We start from the raw sequence: 21,653 nt of genomic DNA, 5'->3' as shown, positions 1-21,653 counted from the left end.
AAAAAATAAAGTCAAAACTAGCCAACGGAGTCTAAATGAAAGTTTTAGAGCATAATCTCACCTACGCGTGGATATAAAGAACGTGAAAAACGGAGCCCGTACGCGAAAGTTACGGAATTTAGAAGATTGAAGCCAGGATTACGCCCAGCGTAATTCAGGAGTACGCCCAGCGTACTCAGGTGCAGGGTCAAGTCCCATCAGCTGTAGCTCTATGCCTAGCTAGACTCGAGTCATAAGCCATGACGCAAAGTTACGCCCAGCGTAACGCGTACGCCCAGCGTACTCACATTTTCAGCCCTATAAATGGAAAGCATAAGCTCCGGATTTTAGCACACATTTCCCAAATTCACACTTACTCTCACACACATACAAGCACCAGAGGCCGTCCCGACACCCTCGATTTCCGCACCCGAGCCCTCGACGAAGGTTCTACGCTACCGAGATCCCCGAGAAGCTCGAAGACGCAGCTTTCCGCGGTTGAAGTTCTGCTCGACTCTAGTCCCACTCTCTTCAAACAGAACAAGTGAGTTCATACCCCTACTTTTCAAGTCTTTTCATGTTTTAGGGGGGGGGGGAGAATACAGGTATAATGCAAGAAAATGTATCGTTTTATATACACTTAAATGCAATAACTATCTTTACGTATAAAGTTTAGTATATCACCAAGTTATTTTCACCAAATGGAACATATTTCTGAAAAACTATAATGGGTATAGTTTGCGAGTTATTCATACATTCTTACGTATACATTTTGAAAAACGAAATACTTTTATCTAAAGTGAAATAAAGACTTTCTTATCGTAAATCTATTAGTACTAAGTAATGTGGAATATTCAAACTTCAACGTACTCTTATGTATGCATTTCAAGTCCTGTATTATAAGCCATAATCTTTTGGAGGGAGAGCATGATACTTGTGTATAGATCTATACGGTATTGACAACCCCGCACCTAAACTGTTAGCTATAGTTAGACCGGCAAGTCTGGGGTGACAAATGTCATAACACTACAACACCTGAAGAATGTTGTTACAGGCAGTCTGTGTCAATAGTATGGTTATAAGACACACACGAAAGTATAAAAACAAGCTTGATTTACGAGATTCATACATGCATTCAGTATTTACATTATTTTGAGTACAAACTTATCTTTACCATTCAATTACGAAAGATACTAACGCCCTCCAACTTTGGGAACTTTTCAAACTATATATGGAAAATATTGGATTTTCTGAAAACCACACTCATCGATTTTCTTCCATAAAGACATTCTTTCCAATACAAAACACTTATGAACTCACCAACTTTATTTTTGACATTTTTTGGAAACCACTTGTAATTCTCAGGTAATCAGTAATACAGGTAACTACCAGCTTTTGAAGAAGGAACGCTAAGGGCGTTTATTATTAAACATTTTACATCATCATATTGTAATATTCTTTTGAAATCATGTATAACGCAACAATGTACGTTTTTATTATATATATGATGGTTGTGTTACTTTCTTTACAATTTTCAATTGTTATGGTACTACGTGAAGTCATCCATCCCCGAATGTTTCCGCCATTCTGGTTTGGGGTTGTGACAAGTCCCTAGGCCATTAGCTAAGCATTGGAAGGGTTTTGGAAGGGTTTTGGGGCATCAAAACTCCTTTCTAAGGTGTTTACGGTTTTGGGATGTCCCCAAACCGTAAACTCTTGTTCTTGCAGTTTTTGGATGATTAAACCACGAATTTGCAAGTATGATAAGCTAAACAACAAGCTAGGAAGGTTTACTTACCGTTGTGAAGCTCGAAATGGGAGTTTTTTTATCAAAACCCGATTTGTAGTGAGAGAAAGTAGAGATAGGAGGTTCCTAAAGTGTGAGAAAAGTTGGAATGAAACCCACTCAACCCTAATATAGGGTTGAGTTTACGACCTGGGTGGGGGTCCACCCAACACTAACCGCAAACGGGGTTTTCCGCGTCTTCCGTTAAACACGCCAAAATTTTAAATTATACCTCCTTATTTTTGGTTCGCTTGACGAATATTATTTAAAATATTCCAACGGGCTTAAATCTGGCCAAAAATATTTTGAGATAAATTTGGCTAATTTTTTATGTACTTAATTACGGAGACAAAACAATTTGAAGTTTCGGGTTGTCACATCATCCCCCCGTTAGAGGGAATTTCGTCCCGAAATTAGAGTTTAGGCAAGGAGGTAGGCATGAACAATCGAGTAAAGAGATGAGGGTACTTCCTAATCGGTTGGTCCTCCCGCTCCCAAGTGAACACCGGTCTTCGCTTAGCGTTCCCGCGAACCTTCACTAGTGGGATGCGAATTTGTTTTGTTTGTTTGGACTCTCGGTTCATGATTCCTATAGGTTCCTACACGAAGTTGGGTTCTCATTGATTTCAATTTTGACGAGTGGGATTTCGAGTGTTACGTCGGACCAGTACTTTCTCAAATCTATGACATGGATAGATTTGGGGTGGAATTTATGGAATTCCAAAAGTAGTCGAGGTCTGATGAGGGTTGGACCAATTCTTATCATGAATCCTTGGTGGTCCTAAGCTCTTGGAAAGATAGAGCTTTTCAGTACTTAGAATATACTGTACTTCCATGGTTAGATCATTACTTGGTGTGATCGCCATTTTGAAGTTCCAAAAGTTCTCTCTTACTAGGGTGTAGTTCCCGGGTTAGTTCTTAGAAGGCCCGGGTTATCCATGGATTCGTGCTTCCTACTGATTGGCTTTCAGAGGTTTTCTGGATCATCGGATGTATTGGCTACACACTGGCATATATTGGTTACGTGGCAACTATCTCGACCTAGTGCAAAAATGGACCTGCACTTCTAACCTTTGAGGTGTCTCTAACGGAAACCTTCGAGGTCGGTGAGATAAGGTTTTACCAGACGATGTTTAGAAAGTTTTTAATTTTCATCATCGTCTACTGGATGCTTTCACATTATGATTCCTAACTAGAAAGAATCATTCTTTTACTCGCTTCGCTGTTTCATGGATAACAGTATCAGATCAGGGCTACCTTAGCCCTTAGAGATTTTCTGAGGTGTTGGACTATTTCAGGAGGTGGTTCTACTATCTCTGCAGGGATAGTATTCTTTGGAACACCGAGTAGCCCAACGAATCTCTAAGACATGCCCCATTCTCTAAGGGGTCGGCTCTTTCTAGTTCGTGGGAAGCGCATGTTCTTGTATAACCCATCGACTATCACCTAGACTGGTGTCGAGCCTATAATCTCTTCGGGATCTGGGTTATAAGACTTAACACAACCCACTTTCATACTTTATTCAAGTATTCTTGGTTGCGGAGGTTATCATGTGGTTCTTGGCATTCTAGTATTCAATTCGGAGAATGCAGTTTATCGTCTACAGGGCAACGGTGACTTCTTTCACGTGAGGAGGCAGTGTGTCCTAGGCACTACTCGTCAGTAACGGGATGGACGAAGTGCCTGAGTAGTGCGTGTATCCCTTGCAACTACTCTTCCGATGTTTCTGAGTTTCCTCGATCTAAATCAAATCTAGAGAGTATAGGGTTCCGTCACTCGGACTTATAATTTCCTCATCCACTCATCTCAGAGTTTTAACCTATCACAGCTTCCAGGTATCCGGGATCTCTACTGAGATGCTTAGTTTGTGGGATTAAGCGTGAATGGATGGTCGCAGTCAATGTTCTTGACTCTTACGACTTGAGTTACTTTTCCTAACCGAGGGTGTTCGCTACTATGTTGGCTTAACCGGGATGACAACAAATTTCGAATTTGTGGTCATTTTAGTAGCTCAACCTGTGGTGGTTCTTTTGACTCCCATCCCTTTTATATGGGATAGAATGAAGAGTCTTATTATAAGGTTCATGGTAAACCTCATACTCCGCGTAATCACAAATACTCGGTGTATGCAAGTCGTATATAATTGGGGCCTGACGGGATGTTCAAAGGTGTGGCCCCACTCCAGACCCATAACCAAACGAGGGACAGGGAGTAGGGAGGAAGCACACATCTTAAATCTTATTGATCCAAATTATACACTGCTCTAATGCATATACACGGTAGTAGTAAGCTAATCCCATGAGTTACTTCTCTTGATTCACGAACCTGATTGTGCGGTGCTAATGCTCTTTCTGGGGGATCTACTGAGTAGGCCTCGGGCGGTTATTGTCTCCTGGAATACCTGCAGTGTCTTTCGCTTCGGGTTCTATCTGTCTAAGGAGGGGTTGATTAACAACGTGTGATACCCTTCTCCTAGGTATTTCGGAAGGTTTTAGATAAGAGAGAGACGACCTACTGATTGCATTAGGTTTTCTTATTAGGTTCGGAAGAACCTTTATTTTACGCGCGGGCTATGGTGAAAGTTCTCTTTACACAGCACTAGGAATTTTCACATGGTCACACCAAGTCGAACCATGATTGATGGATGTGTCAAAGTTGACATACATCGACCGGATATGAACTGAAGGTCGATAGGACCATGTGTTAAACGAGCACACAAGTTCTTGGCGTCTCGGGTTTCGTCCATGGTATCACTGTCGCGGATACTTGGACCGATTGGAATTGACACGGAACTCTAGGGAGGTCCTGATGTTTTGGAATAGAGTACTTTTCATGAATGGATTTCTCACGAGGCCTCTCTATAATCACCTAGTATACACTAGTCATGTATAATTAAGGTGGAAAGGGCTGGTGACTGAGCGACTCCGCCCTAAATCCACAACCCAACGAGGAACAGGAAATAAGGCAGCATCACTCCCTCGAGGTCTATCAATCTTAATTATACATGGTCTTAACGTATATATCGAGCCATTATAGCTTTACCTGATGGATTTTTTTATCTTACAACAGTGCTGCAACTTTCGCTTTAACGGGAGAGTAATTACATTTAGAATTAATCATTTAATGTTTTTGGTTAGTTATTTAGGATTGAGAGACGTATCAGAATTCTATCAGGCTTATTGACGCTTCCCTTAGGTATTAGAGTTAGACTCCTCCTGCGCCTTTGTCGTTTCTTTCAGTTGGGCAGTCCCGCTTCAAGTTTCCAATTTCACCACATAGGTGGCACATTGAACTAGTCCCCACATTGGTGGTTGATGTAATAAACTCAACCGGGGTTCTGCAGACGCGAGCGGTATGCCCCTTCATGTTGCACCTAACACAAAAGAGTTCTCGACAGGTGCCATGATGATGGTAGTTACACTTGTCGCAGGGGGGGAGGTTTCCTAAATATGGTCTTTTAGGTGTCGGGATGGAAGGGTTGGTAGGGGTATTGGCTGCCTCAACTCGTTGCCCTTCGGAAGGTCCTTGAGCCGAGGTACTTCCCTCTTCGTTCTTGAACTTTCTTTTCGGTGGATCTGGTTGAGATTCTTGGGTGGCTGGGTACACAGGTGTTGGTTGCTGCTGTCCATCGCTAGGATCGAAAATCTCGATAGGGCTCCTGCTAACATTGGCGTTGTTAGCATTCAGGTGAGCCATGACAGCTGCTACGGCTGCTGAGACTGCAGCTTGAAACGTAGCTTCATCGAAGGAGAGTCAATGTCTTGACAGCGGGTTGCTTACGTTTCTTTGGAGGCATGGTTTTTCCTACATGAAAAGGAACACAAGCCGATGAGAGACGATGGTTAACCATAGACGTATCTTTCATTACTATGATAAGCATAAATTTTCTCGTGCCTTGAGCTATGGTTATTGTGTGTCGACCTACATCCCTATGATGCAGTTCGGGTAACAGGGTAGGAGTGAGTGTATCGGAAAGCCATAAAACGAGGGTTGTTCCTACTAAGTTATCTTTATACTGGAGAGGTTCACTCTCCGGTTTTGAAAAGATTGGAGAGAAGTTCAGAACGAAGATCACAGAAGAAAAGGCTCATGGAGATTTATGGCTAAACACACTCAATCGGGAGTTTGAGATCCGATCTATTTGTATTACTTGCGACGGGAAAGACGATTTGCCTAGCACATATTGTGAGTAGTGTAATCACTAACTCACTAAATTGTATTATTTTATGGGTGTATTAGCGCGACGATAACGAGGAAAAGAGACTTCTCGGGTTCCATGTATTGGCTCCCTCTCTCTACCTCTTATCCTTGACTGGGACCGACGTTGGTTTTCTCCGGGTAGTTACCTAGGGTTCTCTTCTCGTGTAGACATATTGAATTTCTACTCCTTCTTACTTCCGACTCTGACTCTGAGTGTCATCACTTCCTTACTTCTGATCCTGCCCCCGAGTGTCATCGCTTCATGATGGATGACTGGAAATCTCGGAAGTTCAGGCGAATTTCCCACCGGTGTCCCTAAAAGGTATAGGCACTTGGTGATTTCAATAGTCTCGTCCTGGTTCATTTATTTCCGAACTGGAGATCTTCTCAATGAACCCCCTTCTGGGTCTGAGTCAATTCTTTTGTTGAACACTGAAGTGGATAAGGTTCTCTAAAGGGTTCGTGCGAGAATGGAAATGTCTAAAGAATCGTAAGAGATTATTAAAACATTTCACTGGGTGATCCATATCAAGTCCTGCTATGATTACATAGGGTACATAAATTATATATAGCTTAGATCTGATGGACCTTCGAATATGTGATACTACTCTATATCCACATCCAGACTACCACACATTCTTAGTCTATGGGATTCTTATCATACATAACCTTGGAAGTATACTCTCTATATTCATAGGTATATCAATAAGGATCTTTTCAGTTTTTCACACAAGGTTATCTATGGATCCTAAAATACCCTTATGGTATTTTAATTACTTGTTTTATTCTTAACTTCTGAATACGATTCTGGGATTTATGTGAGTCTTTTAGTATCCTAAAATACTCCCATAGTATTTTAAACTTTATGTTTGGCTCTAGCATCCCTATTTGGTAAGTTTCAAATTCGTTGCAACACCATCGTCACTCCCAAGCACACGTTAGTCGCATCTCAAATAAATGTAGTTGATCAGGTTACATTTATTCCAGCTTACGATTACATAACTGCCCAGGTTTGACGATAATGGTCAACATCCAAAGACTTTTATTCTTGTTCTTCTTGTGATACTTTGTTCGGGTGTTTAGATTCTGGATGTTCTTATACTTTTGTAAAATATGGTTATATTTTAAAGTATAATTCTTGGTCAGAGTGTTTTATCCCAATGTATTTATAGGTTGTATATCTTTTATGAATTGATATACTGAGCTCACTATAAAGAATGCTCTAATAACAATCTGTCACACCCCAAAACTGAGAACGGCGGAATACGTTGTGGGGTGGAGGACGTCATGTCAAGTATCACAACATATGCAGTATAGTAATCAAAGTACAACAACCATTTCATTAATATTAATAATTTTACATAGGTTACATTACTTAGCAATATCAAAGTAAATACAGAACATAATATAGATGCAGCTTGGTTCTAGGCTGACTTCGCAAACGCTCTCGGGATATACCTGTCCATCGATGACCTGAGAATACAAGTTATTTTGAAAGCCAGTGTAAGTATTTTTATAATGCTGGTGAGTTCATAAGTTTTTAATGACATTAGTATAAATACACATTTTTATACAAAATAACGTCATGAAAGATAGCATTTTAGAATCTACAGTGTATTAGCGTTCTTTCCAGAAAATCTGATATTTTCTAAATAAAAGCAGTTTTCTACCAAGGTGTTAAGGGCACTTAAACACCCTTTCGAGGTGTTTACGGTTTTGGGAGATCCCCAAACCGTAAACTCATGTTTACCCCCCTTAAATTTATGTTTTGGGGTCCTTAGATCATTCATGCAAGTCCCTAGGCCATTAGCTAAGCATTAGAAGGGTTTTGGAAGGGTTTTGGGGTATCAAAACCCCTTTCTAAGGTGTTTACGGTTTTGGGATGTCCCCAAACCGTAAACTCTTGTTCTTGGGGTTTTTGGATGATTAAACCACGGATTTGCAAGTATGATAAGCTAAACAACAAGCTAGGAAGGTTTACTTACTGTTGTGAAGCTCGAAAGGGGTGTTTTTTTATCAAAACCCGATTTGTAGAGAGAGAAAGTAGAGAGAGGAGGTTCCTAAAGTGTGAGAAAAGTTGGAATGAAACCCACTCAACCCTTATATAGGGTTGAGTTTACGACCTGGGTGGGGGTCCACCCAACACTAACCGCAAACGGGGTTTTCCGCGTCTTCCGTTAAACACAGCAAATTTTTAAATTATACCACCTTATTTTTGGTTCGCTTGACAAATATTATTTAAAATATTCCAACGGGCTTAAATCCGGCCAAAAATATTTTGAGATAAATTTGGCTAATTTTTGATGTACTTAATTACGGAGACAAAACAATTTGAAGTTTCGGGTTGTCACAGGTTTCTACTTCCCATTTTGAATGACACGTACAACTATTCACTCTGATATTCATTACTAGGCGAATGCCTGCGCGTTGCGCAGAAGCATCTATATACCAAAAATCTTTACAAATATATGTTTTTTTTAAATAACTATAATGTTGCTGTTAAATTTGATATAATGATTCGTATACTAAGTTGATATAGTATATTGACTATTTTGAATTATATGATAATATATATATATATATATATATATATATATATATATATATATATATATATATATATATATATATATACATCTATAAAAACTACATAATCTCAATCTTTTGAATGACCTTTATCCGCAGGTTACTCATGAATAAAATTAAATATAATATACGGTTTAATGTTATCTATAGTTGTTGTTATTGTTAATGAATTTTTAAAATTTATTTGCTTAACGTTTTAATTTCTATCATTGTAATTATTTAAGACATCATACAATTTTTTTGATTTTAAAGGTAACAATATATAATCATTTATATAGGGTTATTTTTAACTATTGTTATTATAACTTATTTTAAGCTGTTTATTTGAAAACTTTTAACGATTATAAAAATATATTTAGGAAATATTTTAGTTAAATTGATATTACAATTTAGTTTTTGCATTTAGCACTACAATTTATCACTTTTAACTATTCACAAAATATTCTTTGAGTTCTTTAAGTGGAACTGAAATTTATATTGAAGTTAACCCTATAATTTTATATTTAAATTAACAAGTTAAGTATTTTCTCAAAACTATTCAAAAGTTGTAGCTTAAACTGATAATGGTTTGTATTCAACAACACATTAAATCTAATAAATTAAGTATACTATGTTAAAAGTTAAAGTCATAACTTTATAAGTAGAAGTAAAAACATTATTTTAATATTGAAATTTAGTTTATTCATGATTACACTTTAGGTTTGATACTTATTTAACCTTATTAACCAACTTATAATCATCATTAGAAAGACACTACAATTTATCACTTTTAACTATTTACAAATTATCTCATTGCTTCCAGACGATAGATTGCGGACATTGAGTCCGCACAGCTGACCAGCTTCTGCCCCGAGGGGTCGAAGGTATGATTTGCAGCAGAGTGTTTGAGGGACCGGGCTAGGGATTGGTGGGAGTCGGTTGGTGACTCTCTGGGAGCCTCGGCTGTTGAGGCTATGACATGGTCAGATTTCGTGACCCGGTTCCGAGCAGAGTTCGCGCCAGCTGTAGAGCTTCAGCAGCTGGCCAGGGAGTTTTTGGACATGAGACAGACTACGGAGACTATGGCGGAGATCACCACGAAGTTCCGGGAGAGGGCATTGCTGGTTCCCCAGTATGCGGGGGATGAGGATATGAGGAGGACCCGCTATCATGACATGCTGCGAGCCGAAATTCGGGAGCATGTTAGTTTTTTAGCTTGCCCTACCCTAGATTCCATGATTGCCAGGGCAAGGGAGAGGGAGATCGATCTGGAGCATGTCCGGAAGAGGAAGATTGAGGAGGGTCAGACAACTGGGGCTTCGGGGAAGAAGCCCAAGGGATCAGATGGTAGGCCGAAAGGCCAGTCAGGACTGGGCCGCTGCAGGAAATGTGGCAGGCCACATGAGGGGGCGTGCAGATTGGGATCGTCGGGCTGCTACAAGTGAGGCAAGACGGGGCACTTCGTCAGGCATTGTACTGCCCCTGCAGTGGTTATTCAGATGTCTGATTTGTTATGTTTCCACTGCAACCAGAGGGGCCACAAGAAGGCCAACTGCCCCCAGTTGACAGCAACATTAGCGCCAGTGAAGGCGCCAACTCCAGCAACCCTGTGGATCACTGATGGCCGACAGGGCAAGGCAGAGGCTCTAGTGGTGAGGATCTGGGCATTCCAGTTGACTACCGAGTAGGCACGCGCTGCATCGGATGTGGTGACGGGTATGATTTCTTATCTTTATGCTTTTATGATGCGCTGCTGTGATTTTGATATGTTATGAATGTGCTCTGTTTAGGATCGTTCCATGTGAACGGTATCCCAGTTCAGGTATTATTTGATTCGGGGGCTACCCGATCATTTGTCTCTCTTGAGCTTAGCAAGAAGTTTCCAGAGTCTTCGAGCATGTTGGATTGCCCTTTAGAGGTAGAGATTGTAGATGACTGATCGGTGCGAGCATCGACGGTATTCCGAGACTGCGTGCTGAGATTATTCGAGGAGCGTTATCTAGTAGACCTGGTTCTTATTCCATTGAGGGGGACCAAGGTGATTATAGGCATGGATTGGTTGAGCCCCAATGGAACATTGATAGATTGCGCTCGACAGCTGGTTCAGATCAGGACCCCAAGTGGGGGAGAGTTGGTAGTTCAGGGCGAGAGGCCACAGCGAGGACCAGCGGTATGTTCAGCAGCGAGAGCTAGGCGTTACCTTCAGCAGGGTTGCGCAGGATATGTCGCTTATGTCATGGACACCCGGGAGGCGGGTAAGGCGACAGTGGGCGATGTGCCCGTGGTGCGAGAGTTTACGGATGTATTCCCCGAGGAGTTGCCAGGGATACCTCCGGAGAGGCAGGTGGAGTTCAGGATCGACCTAGTCTCTGGTGCGGCTATGATAGCTAAGGCACCGTATCGGTTGGATCCTCCTGAGATGCAGGATTTGTCTACACAGCTGCATGAGCTGTTAGATAAGGGATTCATTAGACCGAGTAGTTCTCCCTGGGGAGCCCCGATTCTGTTTGTGAGGAAGAAGGACGGATTGCATCGGATGTGTATAGATTACCTGGATCTAAACAAGGTAACGGTGAAGAACCATTACCCACTCCTGAGGATTGATGACCTCTTTGACCAGCTACAGGGAGCATCTTGGTTCTCCAAGATTGATCTGCGTTCAGGATATCATCAGATGAGGGTCAGCGAGGAGGATGTACAAAAGATTGCGTTTCGGACGCGCTATGGCCACTACGAGTTTGTGGTGATGCCCTTCGGGCTCACCAATGCTCCTTCCGCGTTCATGGACCTCATGAACCGCGTGTGTAGACCGATGTGAGACCGGTCTGTGATAGTGTTTATTGATGATATCTTGGTTTACTCTAAGACACAGGAAGAGCACGAGGAGCATCTACGAGAGGTTCTGGAGACTTTGAGGAGGGAGAACTTGTATGCTAAGTTCTCTAAGTGTGAGTTCTGGTTGCGCGAGGTGCAGTTCCTTGGGCATCTTGTCAACCAGAACGGGATTTCAGTGGACCCGGCCAAAGTGGAGGACGTGATGAGATGGGAGGTTCCGAAGTCTCCATCTGAGATTCGGAGTTTCCTAGGATTATCCGGCTACTATCAAAGATTCATCCAGGATTTCTCCAAGATAGTCGTACCCTTGACCAGGCTAACAAGGAAGGTCGTGGTCTTTCGTTGGGGGCCTGGTCAACAGGCCGCGTTCGAGACACTAAGACAGAGATTGTGCGAGGCACCAATCTTAGCCCTGCCAAAGGGCATGGAGGATTTTGTTGTGTACTGCGATGCGTCCATCTCAGGTTTGGGCGCAGTATTGATGCAGAGAGGGCATGTCATCACTTACGCGTCGAGGCAGCTAAAGCCTCACGAGGCGAACTACCCGACACATGATTTGGATATGGGGGATGTCGTATCCGCCCTCAAGATTTGGAGTCATTACCTCTATGGGGTTCGTTGTACCATTTACACGGACTATAATAGTTTGAGGTACCTCATGGATCAGCCGAATCTAAACATGAGGCAGCGTTGGTGGATGGACGTGGTAAAGGATTATGATTGCGAGATCCTTTATCACCCGGGGAAGCCCAATGTGGTGGCTGACGCGCTTAGCCGCAAGGCAGCTCCAATCAGGGATATCTGCCTGAGGATGACAATGGTGACTCCACTGATGGAGCGGATTCGAGTGGCCCAATCAGGGATATCTGCCTGAGCAGGAGGCCATGAAGGAGGAACATTGGAAGAGCGAGCGGATCATGGGGCGGGTTTCCTCCTTTGACTATGACAACCGAGGATTACTGACACTACACCGTAGGGTGTGGGTGCCATACCACGGGGGTGTGCGCCAGGTTCTGATGGAAGAGGCGCACAAATCTCGGTTCTCCATCCATCCCGGGGCAACGAAGATGTATAGGGATCTTTGTCTGGATTATTGGTGGCCCTGCATGAAGCGGGACGTGGCATGGTTCGTGGAGAGGTGCTTGACCTGTAGGAAGGTCAAGGCTAAGCATCAGAAACCTCATGGCAAGATGCAGCCGTTGGATATTCCACTGTGGAAATGGGAAGACATCATGATGGATTTTATCACCAAGCTTCCCAGGACCGCGTGAGGAGTGGATTCGATCTGGGTCATCGTCGATCGATTGACCAAGAGCGCCCATTTCATCCCGATTCAAGAGAGCATTTCGGCCGAGAAGTTGGCCAACATCTATATCCGGGAGGCGGTGGCGCGGCACGGTGTGCCAGTTTCTGTGATTTCAGACAGGGATGTGCGGTTAACCTCCAGGTTTTGGAAGAAGTTTCATGACGAGCTGGGTACTCGTCTGCATTTTAACACCGCCTTTCACCCGCAGACGGATGGTTAGAGCGAGCGGACCATCCAAACCCTGGAGGATATGCTGCGAGCATGCATATTAGACTTCAGAGGTAGTTGGGATACCTAACTTCCATTGGCAGAGTTCTCCTATAACAACAACTATCACGCGAGCATTGATCGCCCTCCCTTTGAGATGCTATATTTGAGGAAATGCAGGAACCCGATATGTTGGGGCGAGGTTGGCCAGAGGGTAATGGGGAGAACCGAAGTAGTGCTCAAGACGACAAAGAATATTCAGCAGGTCCGTAGCAGGCTTCAAACTGCTCAGAGTCGGCAGAAAAGTTATGCCGATAAGCATCGATCAGACCTAGAGTTCCAGGTCGGGGATATGGTTCCCCTGAATGTGTCACCTTGGAAAGGTGTTATCCGATTCAGGAAGCGGGGCAAGTTGGGCCCCAGGTACATTGGACCGTTCATGGTTATAGCCCGGGTGGGCAAGGTGGCGTAGGCTGGTTTGCCAGCCAAACTCAGTCAGATACACAACACTTTCCATGTTTCTCAGCTGCGAAAGTGATGGGTTTTGAGCATTCTAACACTTCCTAAGTGTACATGCAACCCTAATAAACCTTGGATCTATGTTTGTCTAAGATACATGCAAATAATTATTTTTCCAGGGTTCATATCCTAACTGGAATGGCATGGGGAACATGAATCAAATAAAGCTAGTAGAAATACTTACCTTGTAGTAGTAGTTGATTCCTTGGAGTTTTAGAGCCTAGCACCAATAGTGTGGATGCCTCAAATGGAAATCACAAATCACCACAAACTTGGAACTTTAAGAGAATAGTCACTACTATCTTGAAATCGGCCCTCTTGCTTTACTCACCTCAACTAGTGTGATTTCAAGAACCAAAGCCTCCTTTATATAGTGTGGTGGATTAGGGTTACATCCATGTAAACCCTAATACCCATGTCTCTTCATTTCCATGAGATCCATGGGTTAAATCTCCATGGAGTATCCATGGACTTTCCATGCAAGCCTAGCCCATTCCAAATAAGCATTAGCCCACACTATATAAATATAAAATCCCATATTTAATTAGTAATACTTTTGATCTCTATAATTAATCCTAGATTAATTATAGATCAATACTAATTAAATAATATGATCTTATATTAATATATTAGAACTTATAATATATTAATAAATCATAACTTGTACTATTCTCAAAAGATTATCCATAAATTGTTCGGGTGAAGTGCAACCCAAATGGACCATGCCGGGTCGGGTCAAGTACATACCAAATATAGTTATGTACTTAGACACTATATCCAACAGTCTCCCACTTGGATAAGTCTAATAACTATAGTTGCAAGTATGACTTCAGGAACCGATCAGCAATCGTAGCTCTTTAAACTCTGTTGAACTAGAACGTGCCATTTTAGATAAGTGATCATATAATCCTCTGTTCTAGATATCAGCCAGACAAATACATGGAACATGGTCTTACTTATTGTCCAGCATTTGTTTCCCGATTTCCGATTTGTTTGACATAGAACTTAACTGAACACATCAATTTAGTTCTGACGGGGCCCGGTACATAGGTCAAAACAAAATCATCGAGGGGCCCAGATATCAGATTCTAATCCAAGAAGGAATAGATAAACTTTGACTCATATGTTTGTTCTACCACTCATTGAATTATACACAAAGGCACGTTTTATAACATCGAGTTACCAATGCGTTTTCGTACAATCAATGCATAACCAACCCGTAAGCAACAAATCATATCTCTAGGTTTGAAGACTTATATGATATTACCGTCTCACGATCACTTGAGATAAATTCCATGAAGTGATTCCAGTGAGAATGGGTTGAGTCCAATGCTCAGAACTTATGAGCACTCATGATTGTTGTAGCCATGTCCAACACCTTAGACCTCTGCAACCAATCATGACAGTCTTGATTCATACCTACTTCTGACATATGACCGACTGTGGAGGTTTGAATAATATGATATACCAAACATAATTATTCTGGAAGTCAAAACATGCAAAAGAAATGTAGTAAACGATTGACAAAAGATAGTAACACTTTACACATAAATAAACAAAACTTTTATTCATCATCAATTGTCAATTACACGTTACAAATTTCATAATTTATCTAACTACTAAAACTTATATCATCCTTCAGCCCTATGCTCCGAGCATGCTGGAGATACTTAACCCTACTCAGTCCCTTCGTGAGGGGATCTGCTGGGTTCTCATCCGATGATACCCTCTTTGCCACGAGGATTCCTTCTTCTATTCGATGTCTGATGAAGTGATATTTTCTGTCAATGTGTCTGGATCTCCCATGATCTCTTGGTTCCTTGGCTAAGGCAACCGCACTATTGCTGTCACAGAAAATCTCCATTGGCTCTTTTATAGTGGGTACAACTCCAAGGTCTCCGATGAAGTTCTTTAGCCATATAGCCTTCTTTGCTGCCTCGCTTGCTGCTATATACTCTGATTCACAAGTGGAATCAGCCACTGTCTCCTGCTTGGAACTTTTCCAAGTAATTGCCCCTCCGTTTAGGGTAAAGACCCAGCCCGACTGAGAGTGGAAATTATCCCTGTCAGTCTGGAAGCTAGCATCACTATACCCTACAACTCTCAAGCTAAGGTTCCTTGAGGATATTATTTACCGCAGTCCAGTGTGCCTTGCCAAGGTTCCCCTGATACTTGCTAACCATGCTCAAAGCAAAAGCTACATTAGGTCGAGTACACGTCATAGCATACATGATCGATCCTACAGCCGAAGCATAAGGTAGTCAACTCATTTCTGCTATCTCAACCTCAGTACTAGGGCTTTGTGTCTTACTCAATCTGGCGTTACTCTGAATGGGTAACTCACCTTTCTTGGAGTTATGCATGTTGAATCTTTTCAGCACTTTGTCCACATAGGTGCTTTGACTAAGTCCAATTAGTCTTTTACTCCTGTTTCTCAAAATCCTAATCCCTAGGATATAGGCAGCTTCACCAAGGTCCTTCATAGCGAAATACTTCCCAAGCCAGGACTTTACTTCCTGCAGGGTTGGGATGTCATTTCCTATGAGTAGTATGTCATCCACATACAATACCAAAAAGCTGACTATGCTCCCACTAGCCTTGATATAGACACAAGATTCATCTTCACTCCTTGAAAAGCCAAATTCCTTGACTTTCTCATCAAAGCAAAGATTCCATCTGCGAGGTGCCTGTTTCAATCCATAAATGGATTTTTCGAGTTTACACACTCTATTGGGGTACTCTGTACTAACAAAACCCTCTGGCTGAACCATGTAAACATCTTCAGCCAACTTTCCATTAAGAAAAGCGGTTTTGACATCATATTCCATAGTCATGAAATGCAGCAATGGCTAACAGAACCCTAATAGACTTTATCTTGGCCACTGGTGAAGAGGTCTCATCATAATCAACTCCCGGAGTTTGAGAATAACCCTTTGCAACCAGTCATGCCTTATAAGTGTGTACATTACCATCCATGTCAGTCTTCTTCTTGAAGATCCATTTGCACCCTACAGTCTTACGACCTGGTACATTCTCAACCAAGTTCCAAACTTGATTGTCATACATGGATTGTATCTCGCTATCCATAGCCTCTTTCCATTTCGCAGACTCGGGGCCTGCCATGGCTTCCGCGTAACTGTTAGGTTCATCCAGACCTACTAGTGTCTCATCACTAATAAGTGTCTCACTTCCGCACTAATATGGAAACCATAGTAATGCTTAGGTGCATTCCTAACTCTCGTGGAACGTCTCAGAGGTACAGACTCGTCAATTGGCTCAACAGGAGTTTCCTCCTCAAGTTGAGGGCTAGGGTTTGAAGTTCCTTCACCACCTGACTCTTGAAGTTCTTAAAGGTCAATTTCCCTCCCACTGTCTCCTTGGCTTATAAACTCTCTCTCTCTCTCTCTCTCTCTCTCTCTCTCTCTCGAAAGACTCCTCTTCTTGCTACAAAGACCATATTATCACTAGGTCTGTAGAAGAGGTAACCAAAGGATCTTTGTGGGTAGCCGATGAAAATACACCTCTCGCTTCGGGGTTCTAGCTTATCATGAGTCTCGCGCCTCACAAAATCCTCGCAACCCCAAATCTTGATGTGGTCTAGTTTGGGTACTTTTCCGGTCCACATCTTGTGAGGAGTTTTGGCAACTTTCTTTGTAGGGACTAGATTAAGGATATGGGCGGCAGTCTCTAAGGCATACCCCCAAAATGATATTGGTAGCGAAGCTCGACTCATAGTGGAACGAACCATATCCAACAAGGTTCGATTACGCCTCTCAGCTACACCATTCAACTGTGGTGTCCTAGGAGGTGTCAATTGTGAGACAACCCCACATTCCCTAAATAGTCGAGGAACTCTGAACTAAGATACTCACCACCTCGATCGGATCGAAGCATCTTAATGTTCCCGCCCAATTGATTCTCGACTTCCTGTTTAAATTCCTTAAACCTTTCGAAAGTCTCTGACTTATGTTTGATTAAGTAGACATATCCATATCTACTGTAATCATCAGTAAAAGTCAAATAATAACGATTAGCATCCCTTGTGGCATGTTTGAATGGTCCACACACATCCGTGTGTACAAGGTCCAACAAACCTTCACCCCTTTTACAAGAACCTATGAAGGGTGACTTTGTCATTTTTCCAAATAAGCATGATTCGCAACTATCATCTGACTTTAGGTCAAATGACTCCAAGACTCCATCCTTTTGGAGTTGGCCTATGTGTTTCTTGCTTATATGTCCAAGATGACAATGCCATAATGATGCTTTATCCAAGTTATTATTATTAATAGAATCAATACACATCACATTATTTCCTAAGTTGTCTACAATAGACACAGCTTCATACACACCATCACAAGGTAATGCTTTAAAATAAAGAACATTATTAAAGAAAGCATCAATAGAACCAACTTCATTATTAAATGAAAAGGTAAACCCTTGTTTATACAATGCATGAAAGGAAATAATATTTCTTGCCATTTCTGGCGAGTAACAACATTTATTCAAATCTAAATTAAACCCACTACTTAGCGATAAAGTATAAACTCCAATCTTGGTGACAGGTGTAACTTTCCTATTCCCCATGATTAAGTTTATCCTTCCTTGCTCCACATTCTCCCTTCTTTTTAGTCCCTGCAAGTCACAACAAATATGAATACCACAACCGGTATCAAGGACCCAAGAGTTAGAATTGGATGAGTTATTAGAAATGATAGTGTAAATACCTGCATGGTTGGGTTTAACTTTCCCATCCTTCACATCTTGCTGGTACTTTGGGCAGTTCCGCTTCCAATGTGCCTTTTCATGACAATAGAAGCATTCAGCTTCTTTAGGGTCTGACGAAGGAGTGATGAAACCTTTCTTGGTTCCACTTGAAGAAGAGCCATCAAGGGTCCTAACCTTGGTACACTTCGAAGAACTCTTTCTCTTCTTCCCTCGTCCTTTCCCAATTGCCAAGACAGGGGCAGAGTTGGTAGGAGTAGGAGTAGTAACAACCGCCTTACCCTTAAGACCACTTTCCGCGGTCTTTAAGAGTCCTTGAAGTTTTCTGAGTGTGACCTCTTCCTTGTTCATGTGGTATGTCATGTGGAATTGATCATAACAAGAAGGTAAGGAGTGCAAAATGATATCTATTGCAAGCTCCTCGGGGACGTTCACATTAAGCTTCAGCAAACGGTCCACAAATCTTTGCATTTTCTGCATGTGGCCCGTGATGGGTTCACCATCCTTCATACGAGTTGTTATCATGGAGGAGATGATTTCATACCTCTCTTGACGAGCACTTTGATGGTATCTTTCCATCAAGTCTTGGTGCATCTCATAGGGGTAGAAATCTTCATAGGATTTTTGGAGATCCGCGGTCATAGTGGCCATCATGATGCATGCCACCTTGGTGGCACCCCTTTCATGTGCCCTAAACTCAGCGATCTCTTGAGGAGTAGCAATTGTCTCATCAATCTCCTTAAGCTCCTTATCGAGGACATATTCCTTGTCCTCGTAGCGAGTAATCATTCTGATGTTTCTGATCCATTCATTAAAGTTGGATCCATCAAAAGTGACTTTCTCACACAAGTTCATAAGAGAAAAGGAGCCACTAGGATTAGAGCCAGAAGCAGCGTTGTTTGCAGACATCTAGAAAGAGAAGAAAGAAAGGATTAGTTTAGATATAAAGATAGTCCTTAATAAAACACCCAAATGTAGTATTAAGGCTAGGACCCAATCACAATATATTATACTTAAAAGAGGTATGCCGTAATCTAAGTAATAACATATTTGAAAAGTAGGTGAATGACGATTCACCAATTTCCACCAAAGACGAAATATTAAAAATATTTAATTTGGTTCTTAGAAACTCCTAGATTCTTTTGAGATTCAATGAACTTTTCAAAGGCATGTTTCAATCTTGAGTGTGCCCTCCAAGTTTTGTGACTGGGATGCCGAGGATCACAAAACGAGGTGTGAAGTAACCATGCAAATTACTTGGTACCCTTAATGTATTACCCGTCAATCGATGTGCCGGTTAACCACACACGCTCCATCGATACTATGATAAACATTAAGTCACCCTTTACCTACCTTGTAAAGTTCAAGTTAGTGTGCCAGTTAACCACACACGCTCCACTAACGACTTAGACAAAGTGTAAAGTGTAATTTCATGGATTAGCACCTTATTCACATTTTTCCTAAAGTAACTAAGATTGGGAATTTAATAAAACATTTAGTTACTTTATAATATTCATCATACTTTTAATGAGAATTTATAAGTCCTTGTCTTACTCGTTCGGCTAACGATCCTCCACCAGTCAAGCAAGCGGTGGGTGAGAGTAGACACCCATTAAGTTGTCATTTTATAAGCAACAACCTTATACCCACCTTATAGACCAGCTTCGTGAATGAGGCGTACTAGCGGTAAGACGACTTTGATCTTATACATATATATTATTATTAACTTATAATATTATAAGTATAAGGGTTGACTTTTAAGTTTTAAAATTCTAAGGGTTGGAACTAAAGTTTTTTAATATGACTTTACTTGTTCCAAAACTTGAGGGCAAGTTTTGTAAACTTTCAAAACTTTTCATTTCTTGTAACTTATGAGTTAAATAGAGTAATAAAATGAAGACTCTTCATTTTTCTAACTCTTGTGTTCTTTTAATGGTTTTAATTCAAGTGTGACTCTTGGTTTTCCATAACTTGAGGACAAGTTATGGACTCCATTAAAAACACATTATGATCAAGAATTAAACTACCAAGTAGGTTACAAGTAATTCCTATGATCATCTAAATTCATAAGATCAAGAACATGAATATCCATATCAAAGTTTCAAGACCATATTAACACATATAATCATGAAAATTTGATATTAGCCATTGTAAATGGATTAGAACAAACATTACACCATATAAAACAAGTTTTATAACCCCAAAACAATTTAGGGTAATGTTTCTAGTCCATTTCCAGCAACAAAAGTCGAAAATCTGCATTCTGTGGCTCCTACTCGTCGAGTGCACGAACCTACTCGCCGAGTAGGATGAAGATACACATGAACTCGGCGAGTCCCCCCATGGACTCGGCGAGTTCATCAGGCAGACAACAAGTTTTTCGACTTTTTCCAATATTTTGCATCAAGTATCAAACAAACAAGCCTAGGGTCTGATACCACTGATGGGTTTTGAGCATTCTAACACTTCCTAAGTGTACATGCAACCCTAATAAACCTTGGATCTATGTTTGTCTAAGATACATGCAAATAATTATTTTTCCAAGGTTCATATCCTAATTGGCATGGCATGGGGAACATGAATCAAATAAAGCTAGTAGAAATACTTACCTTGTAGTAGTAGTTGATTCCTTGGAGTTTTAGAGCCTAGCACCAATAGTGTGGATGCCTCAAATGGAAATCACAAATCACCACAAACTTGGAACTTTAAGAGAATAGTCACTACTATCTTGAAATCGGCCCTCTTGCTTTACTCACCTCAACAAGTGTGATTTCAAGAACCAAAGCCTCCTTTATATAGTGTGGTGGATTAGGGTTACATCCATGTAAACCCTAATACCCATGTCTCTTCATTTCCATGAGATCCATGGGTTAAAGCTCCATGGAGTATCCATGGACTTTCCATGCAAGCCTAGCCCATTCTAAATAAGCATTAGCCCACACTATATAAATATAGAAGCCCATATTTAATTAGTAATACTCTTGATCTCTATAATTAATCCTAGATTAATTATAGATCAATACTAATTAAATAATATGATCTTATATTAATATATTAGAACTTATAATATATTAATAAATCATAACTTGTACTATTCTCAAAAGATTATCCATAAATTGTTCGGGTGAAGTGCAACCCAAATGGACCATGCCGGGTCGGGTCAAGTACATACCAAATATAGTTATGGACTTAGACACTATATCCAACAGAAAGTGCATGACGGACGACTCGGCGGTGGTGCCCTTGGAGGACATTTAGGTTGATGACAGCCTGAACTACATCGAGCGACCTGTGGCAATCCTCGACCGGAAGTCAAAGGATTTGAGGAACAAGAAGGTGGAGCTCGTGAAGGTGCAATGTCAGCACCGGAAGGGCTCGGAATGGACTTGGGAGCCGGTGGACGAGATGATGGAGCATTACCCCGAGTTGTTTTAGGATCGAGCAGCAGACATCGAGGACGAAGTCTAAAATAAGTGGGGGAGATTTGTAGCACCTGGTTCTCGGTACGTATCCTTCTAATAATTCTTTAAT

This window comes from Lactuca sativa, chromosome 9 (genome assembly GCF_002870075.4).
Source record: "Lactuca sativa cultivar Salinas chromosome 9, Lsat_Salinas_v11, whole genome shotgun sequence".
In the NCBI taxonomy this organism is placed as follows: domain Eukaryota; kingdom Viridiplantae; phylum Streptophyta; class Magnoliopsida; order Asterales; family Asteraceae; genus Lactuca; species Lactuca sativa.
Note: the sequence above shows the minus strand (reverse complement) of the source record.